Source organism: Molothrus aeneus, chromosome 3 (genome assembly GCF_037042795.1).
Source record: "Molothrus aeneus isolate 106 chromosome 3, BPBGC_Maene_1.0, whole genome shotgun sequence".
NCBI classification, from domain to species: Eukaryota; Metazoa; Chordata; class Aves; order Passeriformes; family Icteridae; genus Molothrus; species Molothrus aeneus.
Genome location: NC_089648.1, coordinates 79,144,430 through 79,169,726, shown reverse-complemented (window position 1 = coordinate 79,169,726; position 25,297 = coordinate 79,144,430).

Below are 25,297 nucleotides of genomic sequence, written 5' to 3'. Positions count from 1 at the left end.
TGTGCTGTTAATATGTTCAAAGGATGCACATATGCATTGAAACATTTACAAGCACATTTGTGCTAATATTGATGGAGTTTACAATCTCACTGCCCTCTTGACATCTCTTCATCAAAATTCATTTCCCCAAATCAGGGGACAGAGACAATGGTATGTGTGTTTCTTAATCTCTCTAATACAACATACAAAGCCTGAGGTAAAATGATCATGAAAGCTAAAGAGATTACATAGATTGTTAAAAAAAAAAAGGAAATCAATAAGGGAATTACCAAATATGCAATAAAATATAAAGGAAATTCATAGGTAAAGCATGAAAAAATATTCCCTAGAGTTAGCTGACACTTTATCATTCTCAATTTTCCCAATTCATCATAATCATATCACAAAACCTTGGAAAATTATCTTCACTTTTTATATTTAAATGGGTATCTAAAGCAGCAACATACAGGGAGGGACAGTCTCAGTCTCAAGCCACTTTTTTGTCCAGAATGAGAAAGTGAGGTGAGTAATAGGATGAAGCCAACGTAGATACATTCTGTAGATGCTCACACTGAATTATGTCTCAGAGGTGTGTCCCCAGCACTGTGGAGATGCCTGTTACAGGATGGCTTTCCCCAGCTTTGCTCAGCATGGACAATGGTGGCAGGCTGGGATTCAGACCAAGAAGCAGAAAAGTGCTCACACCTGCCAGAGTATGCTATGGGTAATTTTCAATGGGGCAAGAAGGAGAGAAAGCCCCCCCAACCTCTTTCCCCTGGTAAATAGATACCAGGTAATTCTCTAGGTAAGCCCCAGAGAAGTGAAGTTATTTGTTCTGGAAGTCCTGCTACAAAGTTAGGAAACCCCAGGCTTCCCAGTTCCCAATACACTGTGCTTTCTATTAAAGCATATTTTTCCCAAGTGCTCTTCTAAATTAATGCCACAGTGAAAACCTAGTTCAGTGTGTCATCTATTAACAGGACACACAACCATCCCATCCATCTTTCCACCCCCAAAACATCTTTTTCTGAAAACTCTGTGCTTTGAATACATATTTTATAAGAACTGTGGTGGGAAGCTCAGATTGAAGGCTACAGCTCTCAGCAATAGGCTTGCATCAAGTGTGAGCCCTGCATTCATCATTGCTGGCTGGTGTTTCATCACTGATTTATGCAGAGGTGTACACAAGCTACACTTACTCCTGAGAAAGTTGATCAATTGTCACTGGAATCAGCAAGAAGCCTAGATGGAGGCTTGGGCAAGTCTTCTGAGAAAGGGGTGTTTTTTTGCTAAAGAAAGACAATTAACATGCCAAATTGGCATCCATGTAAAATATGAACCAGGTAGCGTTTTATTTCCTAAGTTGCACATTTCATGCTGCCTACCAGCTTTTAAAGGTCAAATATGTAAACTTAAGAAGGTGTGTGAGTGTATACTAGTTGCAAAGCTCTTTTTTCTCAGCTCTATGAAGCAATAACCCATGAAATATAGTTGATATCTCATGGGCACATTTCTCCATGCCTGCAAACATTTAAAATTGCACTTGTGGTACATAAAAGATTTATAATGATCTCACCCACAAATATAAATTTTATCCCACATAGGACTAAAAGACCTAGAAGCAGAAGCAGTGAACAGCTGAACATGAGCACAGTGTCATAAATTCATAACACTTACAGCTTTTTAACAACCAGTCATAAATGTGACTGATTTCAATTTAATTTATGAGACTTTGAGATAGAACCAGCAATACCTCCTCAAAACTGAGTTTTAAAACAGAGTGAATACAATTATGGCCTTACTAGGATATTAGTTGAGGCAAAAAGGATTGGGGTAGCCATCTGGAAGGTTCCTGAGCCATGCTGCATGTACAGGGTCAGACAACTGGAGCTGAGTGGGCTCCACCAAACTGCAGTGGAGATCCTACTACCACTGCAAGTCAGCAGCACATCCCTTCCCAGCACAAACTACCAGAAAGGGACACATAAACACAACTTACTGTCACCAAAACTGGGGTTACTCCTATGGGTACAGCTGGGCAATAGACGGCCAAGACATCCATCATGGTAGTGCAGGTGACAATCAGATTCACCTCATCTCCATTGCTCCGTCATATCCCCCAGATATTCATACAAATCACATATTTAGGCAGTTTTGTTTGGACTGGAAATTTTTCTGGCCATTATTTGGAAGAAAAGGTTATTTGGGAAGATACTGGAAGATAGGAAACAGCACCAACCAAGACAACAGGGGATGAAAGAAGAAGTGAAACATTCTTGCTCAAGTTTGCTTCCTCAGGCATCACTAGAACAGCTCGTGTAAATCAGATGTCATACATTAAAAATGTGATGTTACCTTTCTCTCACAATTGTACTGTTTCAATACAGAATCTATAGTAAAAGTAAAAGTAAAAAAACTCCTGAATTTCATCTACATGAATCTCATAAAACCTCCAAGACAAGCCCTGATATCTAGCAAGTCAAAAGAACTATTTATTTTCTTGGACATAGAGACTGAATTTTATTTTGAGTCTGGCAAGAGGAAAATTTTTTAAATACCCTGGGGAGTCAAAGTTTGCCTCAGAGTCTTTCTTTCTGCACCTGTCAGAAATTTGATTTATTTATTTTTTTCTCTACTGTACATATTGGCAGCTTGAAAACCTAACAAACAAACAACTTGTATATTTTTCCTGTAACTTCATCAGGATAAAAACAGAAGGGAGAAAACATGTTTTACTACCTAAGCCTTTTGCTTCCAGCTTTATCTTATGCTGCACTTGCTCTTACACATGGAAGATAACTAACAGTCCCTTGTGTTGCCTACATGTATGAAATTGAAAGCCAAATATTATGCCACAGTGTGAAGTTTTAATATCGTGCCTATTAAAACATCAAAAATAACTCAATATAGAAAAAGACATGGTGAGGTCAAGCTGCAGATGTGTCCCTAAAGGTATCAACTAAGGAGGACATTTCAGTCCCAACTGGTTTTAAATGTGTGTTATTAAAGCATAGTTCTTCGGGTTTTGAAGGATATTTGCTAATAGGTGATGGCTACATAATCTGAAAAGGTTAAAAGTTTTTATTTTATTGATTTTTTTCTAATGTAAAGCATTTCAATTTTTTTATCAAAAAACTAATTGACGAGTTATGCAGACAAAACTTCAAAGGACTGAAAGGTTAGTGATATTTATTAGTTATGGGTAGGTACCTTAAACAAACTAAATGTGGATCACTGAAGAGACACATGGTGGTCAATGTGAAATGTAATAGTGATCTGAGTTTCTTGTATAAAATTGTACAGAAATAACTGTCATCAGTCCTGGATCAAAAATTAAGGCTGAATTCTCACAATGCTTACAGTAATTCTTAAAGCAGTTTGGAAAACAACAGAGATAATGCTTACATGTTCTGTAATAAGGAATAAAAAAGCAGCCATGTATACCACCAAAATTCAGTGGTGTCAGCACTGGGGTCTGAGGAGATGATCTGTGCTATAGAAAAGGCATAGGAAAAGAAAAAGGCAATGCCAATTGGCAGGAAAGCCCTGAAGAGCTTGCAGAGCTCTTTGCTTTAAAATAAGTGGTTAATATGAAGAGCTCTTCTGTCTCTGTACCGCACTGAAATCATGGCAGTACCCAAAGAATCCAGATACGTCCTGAACTGGGGTGCACAGCTGCAACAGCCAGAAGTTCCAGTTATGGCCTAAAAAAACCATTGATCTAAGATACATACCTGTCTTTAAATACCCATTTCAGTTTGTATTCCTGATACCATCACAGTTACTAAACAATTGTTTCAGGTTCAGGGAACAATAACACCTTCGTCTCTGAGAAAAGCAAGAGAATCAATATGCATTTATGAGTTTCACTAAGAAGCAAAGATTTGAAAGTGCAGAATAGGATTTTTTGTTTAAATAAGAAATAACATTATCATCCAAAATATCTCACCTTTCAAAAAAGGCAAAGTAGCCTCAAAATGCTGAAGATATACCACTGGAATCCTCACCTGTGACCATTCGTGGGATCTTTCACACAAATTTGGGCTAAGTGATATTCCATTTATCTGACCAAGAATTCATTTGGAAGCTCTTTTAATTTTCTGCATGTATTCTATGATTGCTTTTTTGCCTCCAGTTAAAAAAGAAGAGGCTAAACCAAGAAGAAATAGAGCTGTTTGTGTACCTAGTACATGTCAGCAATTTGTGACTTGCTCTGAGCGTGGCTTCTATTCCAATGGTAGAGGTGCAATTCTTTCCTTCTCAGCTTCATCACAAAAAAAAATCAGAAAATTTAACTATAAGAAAGTAGAACTGGAAGACTCTTCATCTGTGTTTAGTCTTCCACTCATGACAGCTTGGATATTAAATTTATCATTGCCTCTTTTAAAATAGAGTGACACCTAGGAGAGAGAAAGGACAGGTATTTATATCCTAATAGATGCAGGGACACAACTCACATTTGCACTGGTGCTTCAGCTATTAACTAAAAAATAATATTAATTCCTTAGTGGCTGAGAAGAGCGAGGGATAATCTTTTCTCCTTGAATCAGTGGCTTGGACAAATGATTGGAGAAAACTGAACAAGAGGTCTCTGTGGTTTTAGTTCTTCATGTCAAAATATAGTTAGTCATATTTTTAAGGTATTTTCAATAAATTCTTTCAAATATGACAGCTCCAAAACCACAGTTATGATGTATTCTCATTTCCATTTGTATCAAGGAAGGATATGTGACCATATTCAGGTAGCCTGTAGCAGAATTTCAAAGGCCAGAGCATCTACCTTTAAGGGGTTTGGTGAGGCATCATTGCTTACTGCTGTCATACCCTGAGTCTCCTTTCACTTGTGGGGTAACAGCAGCCACAGCCACCAAACTGGACACCACTGTAGACAGTCTGAAGAGCATCTCATGCCTGCAGACAAGATTTATCCAAGAAGTTTTGTATGTGCCAGTGTAAAAATAAGAGATTCCAGAAAGGCTTTGAAACTATAAATATTAGGGTTATCAGAGCTAAACAACTAGCAACTGAGTCACACCAAAAGAACAGTTACTCATGTGCACAGTACATGAGTAAATCTGACCTACTATAGTAACTAAAACGTTCTCTCTGCTCTTTCAGAATATTATACAATTGCCGTCAATGTTTACCCACCTCGATTAAAACAAGTATTCATCTTGGCACTCCAATTACAGGTAGTAGAACAGCTGTGGAGTTGTAAAAAAGAAATAGCCAAGCAGTTTTTCAGTGCTGAAGTGTTACTGTTTACTCATTTTTTGGATGCATAACTTTACTGATCCTGTGATGCAAAGCTTAAGCTGAACTAGTTCCCACTTTGCCATCAAAAGGATAATGCATGATTTTAAATGATTGTTTGACAGCCTAGACACAAAATTTCCCCGATAAGAACCAGGGAAACATTTTAACATTCATTTAACTGTTCCATAGCACATTTCAGCTGAAAATCCTCTGTACATTTCAGCTGAAAATCATACAAGCCTTTTCTCATCCAATGCAGAATGTACATTTAGTTTCCTCATAGTCCCCAAATTCTGCCAGATCTTGTCCATTTACCAGAGAAGGTAAAATAGATTGGGAAGGCATAAAAAAATAGAATAAATTAATTAGTTAATTAGAAAATTAATTAATTTTCTTTTTTTTCTCTACTATCCCAGTACCTATATGCCTTTCATGTGCATATTTATTGTGGGATCTTTTTATCTAAAGATTCAAAGATGTAAGCCCAAACACTAAGCATATCACATCTATTGGTGATCATTAATCTATATTTTAAGTTTACTTGAACTTCTTGGGCTTTTTCCAGCCTTTTTTATTTTATTTGGAGACAAAATGGTTGGTTACACAATGGTATGCCAAACGATCTTTTTTCCATGACGCATGAGGCACCAGGTAACTAAGAACTGAAGACTCCTGGATCCAGACAGTTTTTGATCTAAAAAATGACTGGGTCCATACAAGGAAACATGGACCAGCACCTCAGCCAGCAACTGGGAAGCAATAAGAGACACTGAAGGTGGTGGTGATGAAATTCATGAGATGTTGGTTCTCATCCTGGCTCTGCTACTGGCTTACCTTACAAAGAAACTGGAAAAAGAAGTTAAAATGTTGCACTCTCTGCAAAGAACAAAGAGGTCTTTGGGCAAGAATAAGCAAAAAGAGCCAGATATAACCACTATTCTGGCACAATAGTCACATAGCCACTGGAACATATTGAATCACACGGACATCATGTGTCATTTGAAGAGCTATCAAATCAGAAAGCAGTTACACCCTGAAGAAATAGCTTTAGTCATCACATTGCTTCAGGACGCCATGGGGGTTTCTAAAAGACAGCCAGTAATAGGGAGGTCACCAGCCCCCTCAGTTTGACAAAGAGCAGGGACACAGGTGGCTCTGAACTGACACCAGAGTGTATGTACATACAAGAGGTTGCTCTTGACCACACTGTCATTTTTCTCCTTATCCTGATCTTTTTTCTCCATTGTCCAAAAATTCATTCCTTCCTTCCTTCCTTCCTTCCTTCCTTCCTTCCTTCCTTCCTTCCTTCCTTCCTTCCTTCCTTCCTTCCTTCCTTCCTTCCTTCCTTCCTTCCTTCCTTCCTTCCCCCTCTAAACCTTCCACAGTATGAGGATGTTTCCAAATTGCACAGAGAGCACTGTCAGGGTAGGAAAAAACCACATCTGAAAAGTTAAGCATTTCTATTTTTCTTGTTTAACCATGTAATCACAAACAGGAGAAAAGGGGTATTAGGCATACTTGAGATTTTGCTGTTTCACAAATGCTTTTCTTCACCTTCCTACATGCACAGGAGACATCCAACTATATTCTAGTCATCTACTCCTCAGCTTGTGAAGAACAGTAAACCAGCCTTACTGTTCTGAAAATGAATGGGTAGACCCACTAACATTAGACAGACCCTGGCTAATGTAGACCAGAAACAAAAAAAGTCTACGCAATTTACTGCTGGTTTAATGAAACATATTCACGCTGAAGTGATGCTATTTCTTTTCTTTTACCGGCTCCACTCACTTTATTATACAATCTTCTGTGCCTGTGTCATTAAATCCACCAACTTTCTGGACCATAGCCTCTACAGACATCTTCCCTTGGTTAATGAATATCTTCCAGACAACATTCATTTTATTGACATGCATAAAAGTCCAGGGTTATTTGCCTTGCAAAAGTTAGATTTTATTGGCTGTGTATGCTTCAGTTAGTTAATTAAGAAGTAACCAGCAACAGCCTTGGCTTCTCTTGATTTTGAGAACTTTGTCTGGTCAATTTCCAGTGCTTTAACACGTCAGTTTAGCATGATTTTTTTTTCTTGCACATTTTCCCACAGCGTAAAACAATGGCTAAAAATCATTTACTATTATTTCTTTCCATTCTTGTCAGGCCTGAAGGTTCATACTCAACTGTGCATCTCATATGTCTTCCAACACCATGACAAAAAAAGTCCATGCTTTCCAGAAGCTCCCAATACAAAAAAGTAGCAGCAAAAATTATATTATTAATGAAACATTGACTGATAAATAAAATTTAGAGCCTGTAGAAAAGTCACAGAAATCAGAAAAAGTTTGAGGGCTTTTATTCCGATTTCTATGTAAATAGGCATCAAATGTTAAATGGATTTTAAATCCTGTTAAGAAAGTTCATAATGTTGTATCTAAAAAACAGCAAGCATGTTTTAGGCATTAAATATAATTTGTTTGGTGAGGTTTTTTCTTCCCATATTGGGTTTATTCACACCTCTGAGTATTCACATATTGATGATCAAACAAGCCTAGTAACAAAGCTCAGCCTTATTGAGTCTTCATGGTGTTCATTCAGTGATGAAGAGACTGAAGTAAACAGTCATTTTTGATCATCACTCTTGATTGTGATGTGATGTCATTGCAGGATCAGGCCTCCGGGAAGCTCACTCCTCTCCTCCAGGTGCAGTGCAGGTGATTAGCAGGACTGGGATTTGTGCATCAGCCGGGGTCAGGGCCAGCGTCTGAAGACAAAAAACCTGTTTGTGGCAGGGACATTTGCTAGCAAACCTACAGTGAGAGACAGCAAATACCCATGGAGGATGACGGTTGATCTATTCATCAAGTGTTTCCAAAGGGCACAGGTCAACAGGAAAATATTTGTGATTCAAAAACCAATATTTCACCATTTTCTGACAATGCAGAAGAAAATACTCTTGGACACATCTGACTGCACATTTTTAGCAGCTTTTCCACTTGTTACTCCCACCTATATGTGAAATGAAGGGCCATTTTCTATACCTATAAAGTATATAATAGAATATTTGTCTATTAGGTAGGTGACCCTTTTGCAGAAACTTCTTGAACAAGGGTATTATATACTTCATCAAATCCTTCATACTTTCCACAGAATGATTTTTTTACAATACAGATTTTGTACAAGGCTCATGGAGTAAAAGCAGAGGACATGGGACACATCCAAGGCCCTCCTCTAAAACACATGGTCCATGGTATTCTGTGCTGTCCCTACAGCACCATCTTCCCCAACCCATTTTTATCTGATGATCTTTGTAACGTAGAAAGAATCCAAAAGTTTCTGTTATATCAATCTTTTTCTTATTATTACCTCTTTATAAGAAAAAAGTACATGTGCTGACCACAGACAAAGATCTCTATGCCTCCTCCTTGACTTACTTTTGAAAAGAAGGAACAAAATCAATCAATGGATTTTCTTGCCTATTTTATGTTACTCTAATTTAGAACATTTTGTTGAAATACTGCACTGAACAGGAAGCCTCTCCCTGTCCCTTGAGGGCATTTGTGATGCATTGATATACATGCTAAAGAAAGATTTATGTTCCACATGGACCACGGCTTCAAAAATAGCAGTATCTCTGCAGTATAAAAGGTGCATTGCTCAAAGGGAATGTTCTGCAGTCAATCTGATGACTTCTGTGACCTTTTCCAACGAGATGAGGAAGATCATAAGACCTATGCATTGCTCTCTTGGTCCCCAACCTCAGAGCTGTCAATGCCTTGGTGAAAGCTGTAGCTGCACATACTTCCCTTGTAGCAGTTGCTATCTGACACAAAAGATGACTTTGAAGACAGAGCCAGGCCAGCCACAGTGCCAAATCAGCACAGGGCTGAATAAAATTTTAGACTGATAGCTGTGTTCTGATAATTACAACTATTAAAATATTTCCTGAATTTATCATTAGAAAAAGTAAGTCTAAAAAGATCTATTCCTGCATGCGGTGGCCCAGCATTTTAAAAGGAAATATAAAAATCACAGCAATCATTGATTGCACATTGAGAGTGAAGGCTGTTAAATGTCTAGGAAGAACAGCTAAGACATCTGGGTTGTTTTCTAAGCTCTGCCACAGATTTTTTGCATCTCCTGAGGCCGGCTACTTCAATTGTGGAAAAGTGCTCAGCAGCTGCAGCCTGTAATGTTCTTTGGAGCCCTGGACCTTCACTCACTAAGAATGCGGATCCAGTTGGGACACTCTGGATTATCGCCTTCAGGGGAAGAGGAGATTTCATTGTCCCACACAGCTTGGAGTGAAAGCAAATAAATCATCCAGAACCTGGGCAAAGTGTGCCTAAGCTTCTCCAGTACTGACCTCATCTAAGAACACAAGGATAGAGGAGAGGAAAGATGGGAAAGGCAATATGAGAAAAAAAAGATAGAAAGAAGGAAAGATGGGAAAATCTCCAGCTCCAGTGGGTCCAAAAGCACTTAAAGTCTTCACATTAAAATGACTGTAAAATTCAAAGAATTCTTGTCTCCATATACTCAAGGTGTTACTGTGCCTTTGCGGGTTATGCTAAGGGAAGAATGTGTTGGTCAAAAGACATCAGGAACCAATGCTAAAGAGCAGCTTGCCTAATTTGGAAAGCTGAAAAATATAATAAGAAATATTATACACCCTCAGAAAATTCCCTTCCTTCACTTGCTTGCTTGAACTGTGCCCCCAAAACCTGCAGAGGTCTGAGTAGTGTCTTCAATTCTGACATCGCCAAACTTTTAACTGACAGAGAGCAGAAATGCCACTGGAAAAAGGGGCATCAACAAATGAGAGAGGAATACAGGCAATTAGGCCTTCACCCTGACACATTTCCCCAGGGAAGCAGGCTCAGCAAAGTCAGAAATGTTGCTTGAGCAGGGTCTAAGACCTCAGTGCAGAAAGCATTTAAACAGGTGCTTTTGATTTGAACAAGACTTGACCAGATACTTAAGCACAGTTTGATGAACTGATGCTTGATGACTGATCACAGAATCAGACCTTTACATTATACAGTTCAAAGCTGCTTTTAAAGACCCTTCACTTCAATGTTTACAATGGTCTCTTCTAGAAACATCGCTATTCAATATAAACCTTGCTTTTTTTTCTTTACAGTGGCATTAACTCCTGAAATTAAATTAATTAGTTGCTAATTTTCACTCTGTAAAAATGTGTTGACACAAGGAGTATAATAAACAGTGGTTGGGTCAGATAAATAGTGAAGCATTTACCTGACCCCAAGCCATTATTATAATTAGCTTCCTCTGACACATTACAGTGTGTCTTTAATCTACCCCTCACCAAACATCCAAAAGAACATCCACACAACAGCACCAGTTCACAGTTCCTGGTGTACTGAGGAGAAATGCTTTCTGTCCCATAAATAGCATAGCAGAATGTAGTGTTAAATCTTTCTAAGGCTTTAAGCACTGTGGACATGGCTGTTCTTTCAAGCTTTACAGTTTTTCTCCTTTTTTTTAAGCATCATTTTACAGGAGAGTTGGACATTCAATTTTCTGTCAGAACAAATAAAAAACTTCTACACCTCAGGAGCAACAACAGCAACAAATATCCAACACTCATACAGAACTGCACCCACAGTGGAATCCTACAAGCCAACTGTGTATCGTGCTTATTGCCCTTTGTCATGAATTTCCTCTTATTTGAATATCTGGCAGTATTATGGATGAAAAAAAAGATTCAATTTAAAGAAGATTATCAGCTGTTCTGAGTTTTTGAGTCAAATGCCAGATCTTTCCAATTTTCACTATAAAATACAAACAGGTTATTTTTATAATCTGAAGGATTCTGGATTGTTTTTTTCTCTTTTTTTAAACAAAGGAATAAGTGATGTCATGGACAAACAAATATTGTGTTCGTTTGTTTCTAATAACGGACACATTTTTTTTAAAGTAAGGATAACAGGAAAAAACAAGATAAAAGGAAAAAAAGATTAAGTTAGTGTTGAATGAATTAATAGCAGGCAGGTGGCTGGGTGGGTGTCATGGCAGATAAACACTGAGATGAAGCCAAGGTAATTATAATTATAATCTGGCTAGTAATGCTGTCAGCTGAGGGTGTATAAAAACCTCGGTAAGTTAATACAGAGATGATCAGATCAACCTCCTTCCTGCCTGATCCCACAAAACACAATCTCATACATTCAAACTGACATTTTATGCATTTTTATTTTCTGAGTATTTAATGTATATTTTAAGAGAGTACATTTTAAGAGCGCTATTCTGTTGTAACCAGAGTTTAAACAACTTTCCACTCTCCTCATGAAATTCTGGAAAACACGAGTATGTAATCAGCTGTCTCTCCTGACCTCCATGTTTTGCTGGACAGAATTCACCACTTTCTATCATTCTTCTTCACAGGCTTTCTCTCCCCACTGTGCTATTCACAGGGGTATAAAATGCTCAGGCAAACAGAAGTCAATGGCAGATGTGTCGGCAGCACTTCTTTCTGCAATTTTACTAAATGGATGTAGTCCATAAAAGCAGCCTTAATTAATGGAAACATTTTAAAGGCACTTATAATAAGCCAGGAAAACAACAGTTGCCAGTAGCAAACTTTATTAAAGAATATTTTAAAATTATTTTCCTGAAGGTGATAAAAGATTTGTGGTGGGTTGACCTTGGCTGGACACCAGGTGCCCATCAAAGCTGCTTTATCATTGCTCTCCTCAGCTGGGCAAAGGAGAGAAAGTATAATGAAAGGCTCATGGGTCAAGATAAGTGCAGGGAGAGATCACTCACCAGTGACCATCATTGGCAAAACAGACTGCACTTGGGGAAATTGGTTTAATTTATTACAAATCAAACCATGGAGAAATAAACCCATATCTTATAATACTTTTCCCCCAACCCTCCCTTTTTCCAAGGATCAGCTTCTCTCCTGATTTCTCTGCCTCCATCCCAACAGCAGTAGGGGGAGGGGGAATGGGGCTGTGGTCTGTTCATCCCATGGTGTCCTTTCTGCCCCTTCCTCCTCAGCAGGCAGGCTTCTCATGATCTTCTACTGCTCCAGCATGAGGTCCAGTCCACAGGAGAGAGTCCCCACAAACTTCTCCCACGTGAGTCTTACCCATGGACTACAGTTCTTGATGAACTGCTCCAGCCAGCACGGGTCCCTTTCACGGGGTGCACTCCTGCAGGAACAGGCTGCTCCAGACTGTACCTCACAGGGTCCCAAGTCCTTCCAGCAAACCTGCTCCAACATGGACTCCTCTCTTCACAGGGACACAGATCCTGGCAGGACTCTGCTCCAGTGCAGGTTTCCCATGGGGTCACACTCTCCTTCAGGCATCCCCTTCTTCTCCATGGGCTGCAGGCGGATCTGTGCTCCATCCTGAACCTCCATAGGCTGCAGGGGCACAGCCTGTCTCACTCAGCTCTGGCACCTAGAGCAGCCCATCCCCCTCCTTCTGCACTGACCTTGGGGTATGTTCAGTTGTTCCTCTCACATATTCTCACTCCAGTAGCTGTTGCACCCCAGTTTGGTGGGGTTTTCTCCTGCTTCTTGACAATGTCATCCATGAGACTCCACTACCATCACTGATGGCTCAACCTTGGCCAGCAGTGGGTCTGTGTTGGAGACAGCCGTCATTGGCTCTGCCAGACATGGGGAAGTTTCTGGCAGCTTCTCACAGAAGCCACCTCTGTAGCCTCCCTCTCTACCAAAACCTTGGCATGCAAACCCAATACAATATTTTATGTGAGCAGTATTTTAAAAAGGTATTTCTTTATTCAAATACTTCAAAAATCTTATGGGACTCACGTTTGAGATATGGCATGTTTTCTGGAGGATGAAAGTGAGACAGGACAGCTTTCCTGCTCCTGTGTGACAGGCAGGAAATGCTTTTACTGTGTCTCAAGAGTCTTTTATTATTTAGAGACCTGAACCTGAAAGGTGCTGAGTGCTCTCAGCTCTCATTGACTTCAGTGTCGCCCAGTCCTCAATCAGCTTCAATGGGATCTGAGGGAACATCACATCCCATAGCAGATGTTCACCCCACAGAGCATCTCCTTTAGCACACCCCAAATATAGAAACACCAAAGCCAATTTGGATCCTTTTAGATATATACTTAAGCAGAGCTTTTAGATATATACTTAAGTCTCTCCTTAGCCTAACACTCTTCAGCAGGATTTAGTTACATGTCTAAAAATTAGTATGTATTTAAATATCTTACCTTCTTGAAAGAAGATGGCAGATTTTTTTTTCTGTGAAAGATGTGACAATATATCTTTTTAAATAATAAGTAATATTTTTTAAAAAATAAAAAAAATATTCTCAGCAGGTATAACCTAGACAAACCTCGTCATTTTCTAAAGCAAATTTTTGCCAACGTACACTTTGCCTTGTTTTGTTGTGGCAGGGATTCTCATGGAGAAATTGAATAAGCCCCACATTCTTGTTGCACCAAAGGAAATGTCTTTCCTTAGGAAAATGCCCCCTCACACACCATCTGACACTGGCTTTCCAATCAAATATAAAAAGCAGAAGCAAACTGTCCCCACCATCTGTGACAAAGTCCCTTTAATTCTTCAAATACTTCTCTGTAAAATGTGGCTATTAGTAATAGCCACACATTTTGCTGCATTTGTATATTAGAGCTGTTTTCTTTCATTTCTGATTGACACAGAATCATTGTATTATTAACCCAGAGAAGTTCTCTGTGCTTTTTAATTCCAGAATAATGAAACTCATTGGAACTTGGCGGCATTGAGTCTTGCTGACTAATCATTGGCATTGGCTAATGGCAATTTTTAATCAAATCTTATTATTAAATCAGAATATAAAAGATTTAGAAAATGCAAGGTTGCAGCTAGAGGTCATTAGTCATGAGCACAAGAAGTAATCAATACAATTATGGTTGCTCAAATTGTGTTGGATGGGCCAGGTGGCGCAGTGTGATAATGCGTTACCCTTTCACCCCGGCTGTCCTGCCTGCATCGCAGATAGCAACGCGTCTGCTGCCTCCATCTAATCTCTGGTGGATGCTTGAACGTGCAGAAACCATTAAAAGGAATTCAGCAAAGTGGGCTAAATTCAATTCCTGGTCACACGGGTGTAAATTTTCAGTGGAGTTATTCCAGATTTATTCTTGTCCCGTTGCAAATTTTTTTAGCTCTCTCTTTTAAACCTAAGATATTGTTTTGGACAATAGGCATGAGATGGAAATGCTCATTTTACAATGCCATCAACAGTCTAACCTACTGTTATTCACTGTAGCGCCAGTATGAAGTAATAAAAATAAAGTCATTGCAGATTTATACTAAAGCTAACGAGTGCAGAGCTGGTTGTTAGGCAGTTTCTTGCAGTTCTTTCCTGTTACGAGAATGTGATACTGAGGTTGCCTTATTTTCTTTGTCTTGGGAATATATTTAATAAAGGATCCTCAGGAAGAAAAAAAGGGGCTAGGAAAGGCTAAAAATTTTGGAATTCTAGGTACCAAGTGGAGCTAGAAACAATCTGTGAAAAAGCTACACTTCATCCTAATAAATAATTTAATCTCAAAAGGCTGAGATGGCACTAGAAAAATTACACTACCTGTAAATCTGGCCCTACTGGCAAGCATTCAAACAAAAATATTACCATCCATAAGCATTTACTTTCCAGAAGACATGCTTTTCTTTATCTCCTTTCAACAATATGATTGGCTCAACTCCTATCTTAGGCAATTTTTTTAAAGATTTCACAGATGCATCTGCCGGGACAAGAAGTGCTGGTCTCCCTCCCCTCTCATCAGAGAACATTGAAAAATGTTTGGTTACCAACAGAGATTATGTCTGAGGCACTCACACATCAAGAATATTACATTCTCTGAGAATCGCAAAATTTCCCTAAATACTTATTTTGGAGTCCATTTTGTCAAACAAAAATATCAGTTTCAATTTGTGTCATTGTATTCCTTGCATTTTTCTATATATCTACCCTCTAATGCAAACAAAAGGAAATTCCAATATTGTAAAAATCCTCTGTACTCATGCAGGTGACATTTCCTTACAAAAGCCCAACAGGCCAAAATAAGTAGCCTACTGATTTTTTTTCCCACTTTTTTGAAAACAGTGAAAATATCTCCTTTTTTATACATGCTTCATCCTGTGAACCTTCATATATGTATAAATAAGAAATAAAACTTCACACAAGCTAACTAACTACCAACCATATAGACATAATTGCTTTTGGAAATATTGTACTTGAAGACATTTTCATGTCAGCTGTATGTGTTTGAGTATCATCATAACATGGTGTTTACACCAGATTAATACCATATGCTGTGTGGGAATTATGTCAGGTTATAAATGGAAATACAGTATAATATCTGAAATTCAGGAGTGCTTTAGAATCTGATTTCTGTTGAAGTGCTGCTATTCTAGAAGAACATAAGTTTGAATAACATTACTTTTGATTTACACCAGTATAGCGCAGATAGAACCCCATTCCAGCTGCCTTAAATTTAGTTAAACAAGTGTTAAAATTATCACCAATTAAAACTGTTTCCACACACTGCTAGTGGATTCATGACCTCATTAAGGCAGCCAGGAGTGCTGCCACAGAATCATGGTGAGGCCTCAGATCTGATGAGAGTCATTTTTCTAGCTTTTCTTCTCCCAAAATGATGCCACTCTCCCATGTCTCCTCTAGGCCTCTTGTGAGACCTGTCAACACATTTTAGCTCAAAGCTGAAAGCACTTTTTTAATCTGCATTTTACTCACTGCCTAAGTAATTTAACAGTTGTCGAGCAGGTCAGGAATAGGAATAAAAGTACAAAAACACAAATGTGGGGAAAGATGAGGGGTGTTTAGAACACAGCAGAAGTGAGCCTAAACAGAAAGCAGTTAAAAACAGAAAAAAAAGGGAAATTAAGGAGCAGAGCAAGAGTATGAAAGCCAGTAAAATCCAAGAGAGCTTTCCACTGATTTTAATCAGACCCCCTGGGAATGACAGAGAGGAGAATAATAAAGGACATTGAGAGAGATGGCATCATTACAGTAAAAGGGCTTAGCAAAAGGAGAGCGGATGCTGACAGCAAGTGAAGTTTACCAAGGGAGCATCTTCCCACACCGCTGAGGAGGAGGCAGCAGGCTCCATCCTGGGCTAAGCCGACCAGCTTCAGGAGCCAGACTGCCACATTAAGTCAGCCTCGTGCTCCAGTCTCCATTCTGCTCTCCATGGGGCTCATTATCCACAACTCCAGCTCAGTGCTCGGGCTCCCACACAGAGAGGCTTCCCAGCGAGCCAGGGCAGCACAGGGGCAGAGCAGGAGTCACCCCCAAGTCCCTGCAGACCTGACCCACCTTTGTTTCACATTCAGGCTGCTCAAAATTAGGGAAACACCTGACCCCTTGGACAGCTTCTTAAATTCACACTTAACTTCTTCTGAGCAGACCACATTACTCAGGTCAGCAGATTGGAAAAAAGGAAAAATATCAGAAAATGCCCTGAGTTTAGGTAACATTACATTATTAAATGTACAACATTATATGAGAAGCTTTCAGAAAATTACAGTGTCTGAGATCAAAAAAATAAAGGGTGTACTGGTTCCTCAGAAAACAAAATTCAGGTTTAAAGATGATTTCTAATTTAGAGTGGATATGCATGCTAGCATCACAGCATCTCATGTAAGGACTAAACTATCTTCTAGATATTCCATGGAATGTTTTCTGTGTGCTGCAGTAAGTTCCCCCATGCATTTTCCACTAAAACATATTCATGTTATTCACTTAAACGTTATTTAACTCTCTTAGGGATGACAGATTGCCATTTTGATTAAAAATTTAAGGGTTTGCTGTTGATTTGACCCTGATTCATACACTGAGTAGGACGTGATATCTTTTGTGCTAATCTAGTTCCAAGCAGATTTAAATATATAGATATATATATATACACACATATATGTATATAAAAAACTATGTTGGAGGATTGACTGTAGAAGGAGAGCATTAACTCTGTCTTTACACGGGACCTATTAATATGAAAATTATTGTAATATGATTAACGGCTCCTCTTAACACCAAAGAGAGTGAGTCTTGAGAGATTATTCTGCAAGATGATAACGTTTCCCTATCCAGTTTGTAACCCTAGGGAAAACTGAAAAAATATGGATTTTGACTTGAACAATAATGAAATGGTAAGTGATATAGCTTTGCTGTCTTATAATGACTGTATTAATTTGCAAGCTGTAGTGCTAAACCAGAATAGAGGTGCTCGAGGAGATACGCCTGTTATCTAGGCAACAGTTAATATGATGAAAATGCTATTTAGAAGCAGCTCCGTATCTTTATCATAAATATAACATTAATTCCTTGAGAGTCTCCATAAAGTCCTGGTAGAATGTAATAAATGCGACGCAATCAAAAAGAGAAGACTGTCATTTATAACCATTCCCAATATTAGTTATGGATCTTTTAAAGTTTGAAAGCACTTTCTGTAAGAGAATCTGTCCTATATATTCCATCCCATATTACTTCCCCAGTTTAGAAAAATGACTCACGTGTGATAAAGAGATTCAATTTTTACCTCTTGCTTGCTTTTTTGAGTTAGCATGGCAGACCTTATCTATTAATTTGCCAGGGAGAATTTCTCTTCAATGATGCTCTTTTCCTCAAAAGTGAAAGTCTTTTAAATTTTAATTTTAGTGTGAGAAGGAAGTACTTCACAAGCAAATGACAAAATGGAACTATATACAGACTGATGTTTTATCACCTTTCATAAGGCTGAAAGTGCAAAGCTTCTGTGAATGCAAATCTCTTACAATTATCAGAATTTTATATTACTGATATTTATATATGGCTGGGCTGAATAAGCCTTTTTATTCACTGGTGAGGCTGCCCGGTACAGATTTCATGTCATGTTTACTGAAGTTGAACTTAATTTGACAAGACCATAAACGACAGCTATTTTTTCTATGACAACAGCCTAACTTTAGTTTTTGGGAAACAATATTTTTGAAGTTTCCTGGAAGTCAGTATAGTGGTCTGAGAGCTGTAGGACTGAACTAAGCAATAAACACAGGGTCATAACAAGTAACATGCAATTACACAATATGCAGTCCAGACCTCAATCAGAGCCTCTCTTGCCTGGCTTCTGCAAGGAACTCATTGTCTCTCCTTGGATCACAGTGCAAATATGCTGGCACTCTCTACCCACACCCTTGGGCAGAAATGATGAGGCAGGATGAGAGGGAGCAGTGGCTTCTACATGCTGCAGTACATTACCACTTTGTACAGTGCTGCAAAGGGCTGTTCTCCTTCACAAGCCACTGCTCCAAGTGTTTCACCCCTGAGCATCCATTTTACAGAAGTATCTAACATGAGCTAACAGTCTGATGTTCATAAAGGGAGAGTATTCAAGATAGCATTGATAGATGTTTGCTCTTGCCTGGCTGCAATCAGTTTGTGGGGGTTTTTTTCTCAGTTTTCTTACAGAGTGCTGAATTAACTTTGGGCCTAGACACTATGGAAGGTCAGTTCAGCAGCTTCATGTTCCTCATGAGACAGATGTGTGCAACAGGCTGAAGGGTGTGATGTTGCTACAAACTTTGTAGGCAAGTCTGATGTTTCCAAATACTTAGTGGTACTATGGAGTTACCTGAGGATCCTCAAGGATGGGGAATGCTTAAATCCTTCTGGATAAGGGACAAAAAGAAACCCTGCTTTTCAAGGAAAGATTGGGTGTTCTAATTCTGCTTAAAGCAAAGAGAGAGAGAAAGCTGGGAATGATTTGGTTCAGACCATGTCTTCTGATGTTTACCTGTGAAGTAAATTATCAGGTTTATTCTCCATGTGACAGTGCCATCAAAATGTACTGTGACATGTTGAAACATATGTCCACCTCTGAAGGAGAAAAACACTAAGGGAAAAAAATATGGGAAATGTATTAAAATGTGTATTCTGTTTAGGCTTTTTTCATCAGATATAAAGAACCTCAAACTGTTCATCAGCCAAACCAGCAGCTAATTCATTATAAATGAGAATAGGAATATTATGAGACAAGATTCTCTCTGCTCACTATCCACATAAGCAGCTGCTCAAATAAGTTGTCTTTCTACATATTCTACACATTGATGTGATAGCCACAGATTTCTGTATCACCAAACACAAAAGCCTCCACCACCTCCTCCTGAGACAGAACTGACAGAAATTTATTGGGAATCTGGAGGATATTCTCTCCACACTTGTATTTTCCTTTAAACACTCTCATTTTAGGGGACTAGGAAGGAAGTTCTTTTATTCATCTTTGGTGTGCACAAAGTCAGTTTCTGTGCAGATTACAGGATGTTATGGCATTGTCTATGTCAATATTGTCTGAGTGCATTCTTAAACCCTGTAGCTCTGAGCAGGTAGGATTCTGTCTGTACCTAAATGATAAGACTGTATCTGCTATAAATATAATAACATCATCCACACACTCATACAAATGGCTACAAAAGAGTAATGAGACAACTAGTTTTGCCAAATATACACCCTAATGAAAGAAATCAGAGACTACTTTTTAGCTCTTGAGACTTTTAATCTTTAAACATTTGAGTTCAAGTTTCTCTTGGCTCTGAGAATATTCAGCTTTTTATTATATTATTTTGTTGTTCCTTCCCCCACTAAAATCCTAGTGAATTATTTAATTACAAATAAGACTCTTGGCACATGTTTCAATTTAAAGAGAAAATTCTTTTCCTGCTAAATTTATGTCTTTTCTTCAGTGAAGGGACAAGTTTAAATTGCAACAGGGAACACAATCATCCCATAAAGGTTTGGAAAAGCCCTCATTTTCTTCTAAAGCTTAAAATACTTTTCAAAAACTGACTCCCAGCAAGGCTCTTTCAACACAGCTATTAAAATATAAGTGACCATTTTCATTTAGGTTTATGCAAAAAAGAATCCATTGTCATTTAAGTCTACTGCCAATTTCTCAGCTGGTATAAATCACCATTATTCCAGCTTAGTGGAGTAAAACTGCTGTACATCCAGTCCAGGATCTGGCTCCTGTTTTCTATTAACTCGGGCAAAGGGTACCTGGATGAAATCCTCTAGCCTGTGTTTAGATAGTTAGACTCCAAGCTCTAATGATCTCTCTTCTGCCTTTGAAACCTATGAATCTAATGAAAGTTACGTGCATGTATCAAGGGGAAAATATACCTGTTTACTGCACAAAATTCTTGTGCCTCGTTTCACAAGACATAGAAACCTGGCTATTTCTTAAGCCAGGATTTCTTTTTGCAGTATTGATAATTATATTACAAACAGTAATTAGCACATGAAATTAATAAATCTTTTGCTCCTTCATTTACACCAGCTTCCTATATTGTATTAGTAACCACACATTAGCTAATCAGCAGGTTGGGAGGGAAAGCTGCCAAAAGCAGATCTGATAATTGGCAGCAGTCAAACAATCATAGCAGGAAACTTTACACTTCCTGCGGACAAGGCTACTGATGGAGACAATGCTGAGATACGACATTAGGGGGAAAAAAACGACAATGTTTTGTTCTTTCATGTTTCATTATCTCCTGTCAAACTGGATCCACATATCACAGGGAGATACAGGCATTTTGCACAGAAACTATACAGATAACCATCATTGGTTAAGGAAAACTTGGTAATCTAGTGATCATCTAGCAGCATTCACAGATTGGTCCTCTGCCAAATTTTACAAGACATTTAAAACACAGTTCTATCTCTGTAAGTGCACACATGGTACAGTTATTACTGTAATAAGTGATCACTTGACACATTTCACTGCACAACATTGCTCTGAGGTAAAGATCAACAAATCCATCCTCCAGCAAGGAAATTTAGACACACACTAGCTGAGTTTTAGACCCAATCCAACACTTAGATACCTCAGATAGTATTTAATTCAATATTCTAAATTTTCCCTCATCTACTGCTTAGCCTTTGCACCATCTGAAGTTCTTCAAGTGTTAAGCCTAAAGTTTCCCTAGTCATCTCAGTGATTCTCCTTCTAGACATAGATAGAAATGCTTCAATTTTACAGTATAAAGAACCAGGAATCAAAAATAGCTTTGACTCCAAGCATTATCCACAGCTTGGCATCCCTAATTTATCTTCTTCCTGAAGGCATTCTTGCTTATGTTTTACATCAAATATCCCCAAGATTAAATACAGTAATCGTATTTCAGATAAGCAGAGTTGAAGAACTCCCACTTCTGCTCATCCATAGGTGACTTGGTCCCTCTGGGCCACCATCTCTGTAAGTCTCTTTCACAAGGAGGAACATTTTCCATAGGAAAACATCAGATTTCCTTTCTGCAAAATGGCCTATATCTGGACAGGCAGGACAATTCCAAGAACTGCACTTTAGGCTTTGGGTATATCTTCACTATATAAAGCAAAGGGGTAGGAGAAGGCACAAGATTATGAATCCTAAGAATTAGCTATATCTTATATGATATTCCTGTATCTTAATATGCATAGTGCCTATACACCCACAAGGCCAGTATTTAAGAAGCACCCTTGGCACTAGCAGTTTCCACCATTTTCCCTACTATGAGGGCTAATCAGTGTCTTTCCTCAAACTGTAGCCCCCTCATGCCAAGCTGTCAAATTAAGGACCAAATTTTAAAAAATTTCTGAATGTGTAGGAAGCAAATCTATTTAGGCATCTTTTATCTTCCTAAATAAAAAACATGTAATTTTATTTAAAAAGGGAGAGTGAGAAGGCTGAAAAAAAATCCTGAACTTAAAATCATAGCAAAACACAGAATGAAAGAATTTCAAATGGTAAAGGAAGAGGAGTACTAGGTCATGTATCTGGTCTGCCTGAACCTATCTGTCCTATTCACTGTTTTTACTGTCTTTTACATTGGTTTTGGGCTGTGTTTCTAGTCCATCCATATACAGGGCCCCAAATACAAGGTTCTCATCTGCACCAGTTTTCAGGCAGGGAAGAAATAAACAAACACAAATCAATATAAACTAATGACAGAGAATTAACACCTGAGGAACAGTCAATGTATTGCACTCATTTTCAAGCACCTTGAGATGACAATGCTTCAAATAAGAGATGAGAAGTCCACTGAGATGTACAAAAAGAGACATACAGAGTAGGAGCCAGAAGAGCAAGATCCAATCCAGTCTTTGAAACCAGACTGCCTTTGCTGATAATGTGAGGGTAGATACACTCCTTGGAAGGTGTGGGTTTTGGGAAGAGATTTGTAATACTTCTGCTGTGTAGGAATATGATCACCATCTTCTCAAGGCTGTTGAATTTTGCCTCTAAGATTTCCTTTACAGATCTAAGATGGAGCTCTTTGGCCAGCAAATTCTGGGACTGTACATCCTACCCTCATCTGCAGTCTCTCAAATATATGGAAAATGAGTCCACAAATTTGCACTGCTTCCTCCTACTAAGTGCTGAATACTTTAAGCTCTCAAGCATAACAAGACTTCAAAGGATATTGTCATTACTACCAAGTATCAAAATCAGAAGAAAAATGCAGGGTAAAATGCCATCCTTGTGGTAATCCCTAATCTCCCAAAACATAACAGCAAGCTTTGCTTTTTACTTTCAGTGCAAGCAGATCAGGACTCTCTGGTAAACCATGTGTTTTGTGGATTAAATGTTCACATTTCCAAGGTCGCACAGCAAAAGGGAATGATAGTTTTCCTCTACAAATTTCAGATTTACCATTTAATTAATTGACTTTGGCAGTTGGCACACAACCTTTTCAAAAAAAATTCTGAAATGTCAGCCTTGAACAGAGAAAAAAATAATTTGATGAATTTAATCTAAGTGCCAACCAAAGCACAAATGTTCCCTGTGGACCCGTTACAACACTGGAGTTCACAACTGATTGCTTGGGAATGAGCAAACTAATGCAGCAAAATATTTACTAGCCTAGTAGATGTGGTTTATAATATATACACTTTACTTGCCAGATATTTATACCTGTATCCTGTAGAATGCTGAATTTTTCAAACTTGTTAAATTAATTAATTTGATTAAGGTAAATAAACAGAAATACAGGTTGCTCTTTTCCCAGACAAGAAGTTTCACTAACAGAGGGTATTCATTTATTATTTCTTTTTTTGCTGTTTTGTTGTTTTACAAATGTAAGAAAACACAAAAAAAATATTCTCCTCCTTATTCTACATACTTTTCATGTGCATTATATATAGTTTACTGGATAGTCTTCAGAAATGAACTTCAGGTACCATCTGTATGTTTTTCTGGCACTATTTATTTGCAATTAACCAGGGCCTTATGTTTTATCCTCTGCAACTTAGAGTCTGAAATCCTGGAGGAGGTAAGTTTAGCAGAAGGGAATACTGAATTCAGCATCAGGCTTTCTAATGAGCAAAACCTATCCCACTATTCCATATTTAAAACCATTGTGCCCGAGAAAGACTGTTCTTCCTAGGTAAGAAACTTCTCTTGGAAAAAAAATACAAAAACACCAAACAACCCATTTTAATAGCACCTGCAAGTGCAGATTAAACTATTTGTAATGATTCATTAAACTTGATGGCTCAGATACTACACCAGTGAGAACAAGCTCCACTGTTTTCACCAGAACACAAGGACCTAACTGATAACTGAGACACTGTAGCAATTTACCCCAAGGGACTCAAGGTGTCCGGTCCCATAATAACCTTCTCATGCTGCAGAGCTTCTCCTGAGGTCAGTGTTTAAAAAGCAGAACCTGCAAGAGAACAGATATTCATGAAGCACCAGAAATTTTATTGATGCTGGAGACCGTTTCTTCTTCTCTTCTTTCAACCCACCACACTCATCCCACTCCACCCACAGAAACCACACATCTTGAAACTTGCAGATGCACTCATCTATCAGCAGAGACACACAGCTTTGGGAGAATGCATGAGCAAAATGCAGCAAGCTCAGAAAAATCCCTTTATTCATAAAATCACCCAAATTATCTGTGTGCAGCTTCACATATGAGAAGTAGTAGTCAAAGATACAGCAATGAGGCAGAGCTATGAGCCATACCAACATTTTCCAGGAAGAAATAGGCAGATAAACACAGATAACTGCATCACTATTGGCAAAATCACTTCTCTACTTTTGAACATGGAGCTAAACCTAGCAGGCAGCAAATAGTTTGTCACATGGCACACCTCATGTTTTCACAGCACTGCTTTCACTAATTGTATTTCAGTGTCTTAAATGCTGAGTGTTAGGTGCTTTAGCACCCTTTCCAGAAACACCCACCTGTGATGGTAAGATTAGTGGAAATGACTTGTGATGCTGAAAATATAAACTTTTCATCCCAGACATTGGTCACATTCTTCTAAACTGAGTGAAATTCTCTGAAACCTTATAGTACGCAAGTACATCTGTGTGTGAGCATGTACAAAAGCAAGTGAGGGAGTGGGTGGGGGAAATATGTGTGGTACAGAACAAATAAAGCAGAAAACCCCAACCTTATTTCTTGCTGTGCACAAGGAAAGTCTATTTGTGTCAGTGCAAGTAATTCTGAAGCAAACAAACAAGACAAGAAGGAGTAAATGACCGTGTTTCCCTCCAGTTTTTTTTATATCATCCCTGAACATTGGTATCAACACATTAAGGAGAGGGAACTGGTGAATTTTACAAGCAGGAGAACATGAATAAACATCAACAGAAAACAGGGACCTAAGAAGTGATGAGGATTACTGAAATTGGACTGCCTCGTTAAATTAAATCAGGACAGGGGGAAAAAATATAGTCAAACCACAAAATATTGGCCTCCCCAATTCATAAAAATAATTTTACTATTTCTTGGTACAAATTTTCTGGAATCAAGTAAGAAACACAGTCTGAACTCCCCTCTCTCTTCTCAGGTTCATTAGCAGCAAAGGGCACAATGAGGAAGCTGTGACTGGGAAGAAGTGGCCCTGCTCTGAGCATCTCCCCACTGTGGTCACAGCAACTGCCATTAGCTACCACACACATTCACATGTGGGCTTTGCATATCATACAGATTACAAAGCAGAACAATAGAAAGTACCCTTCGACATGAGAACAGTTTTTCTGCTTGAGACCAAGAGCATTTCCAGCCTTTTATCTCATT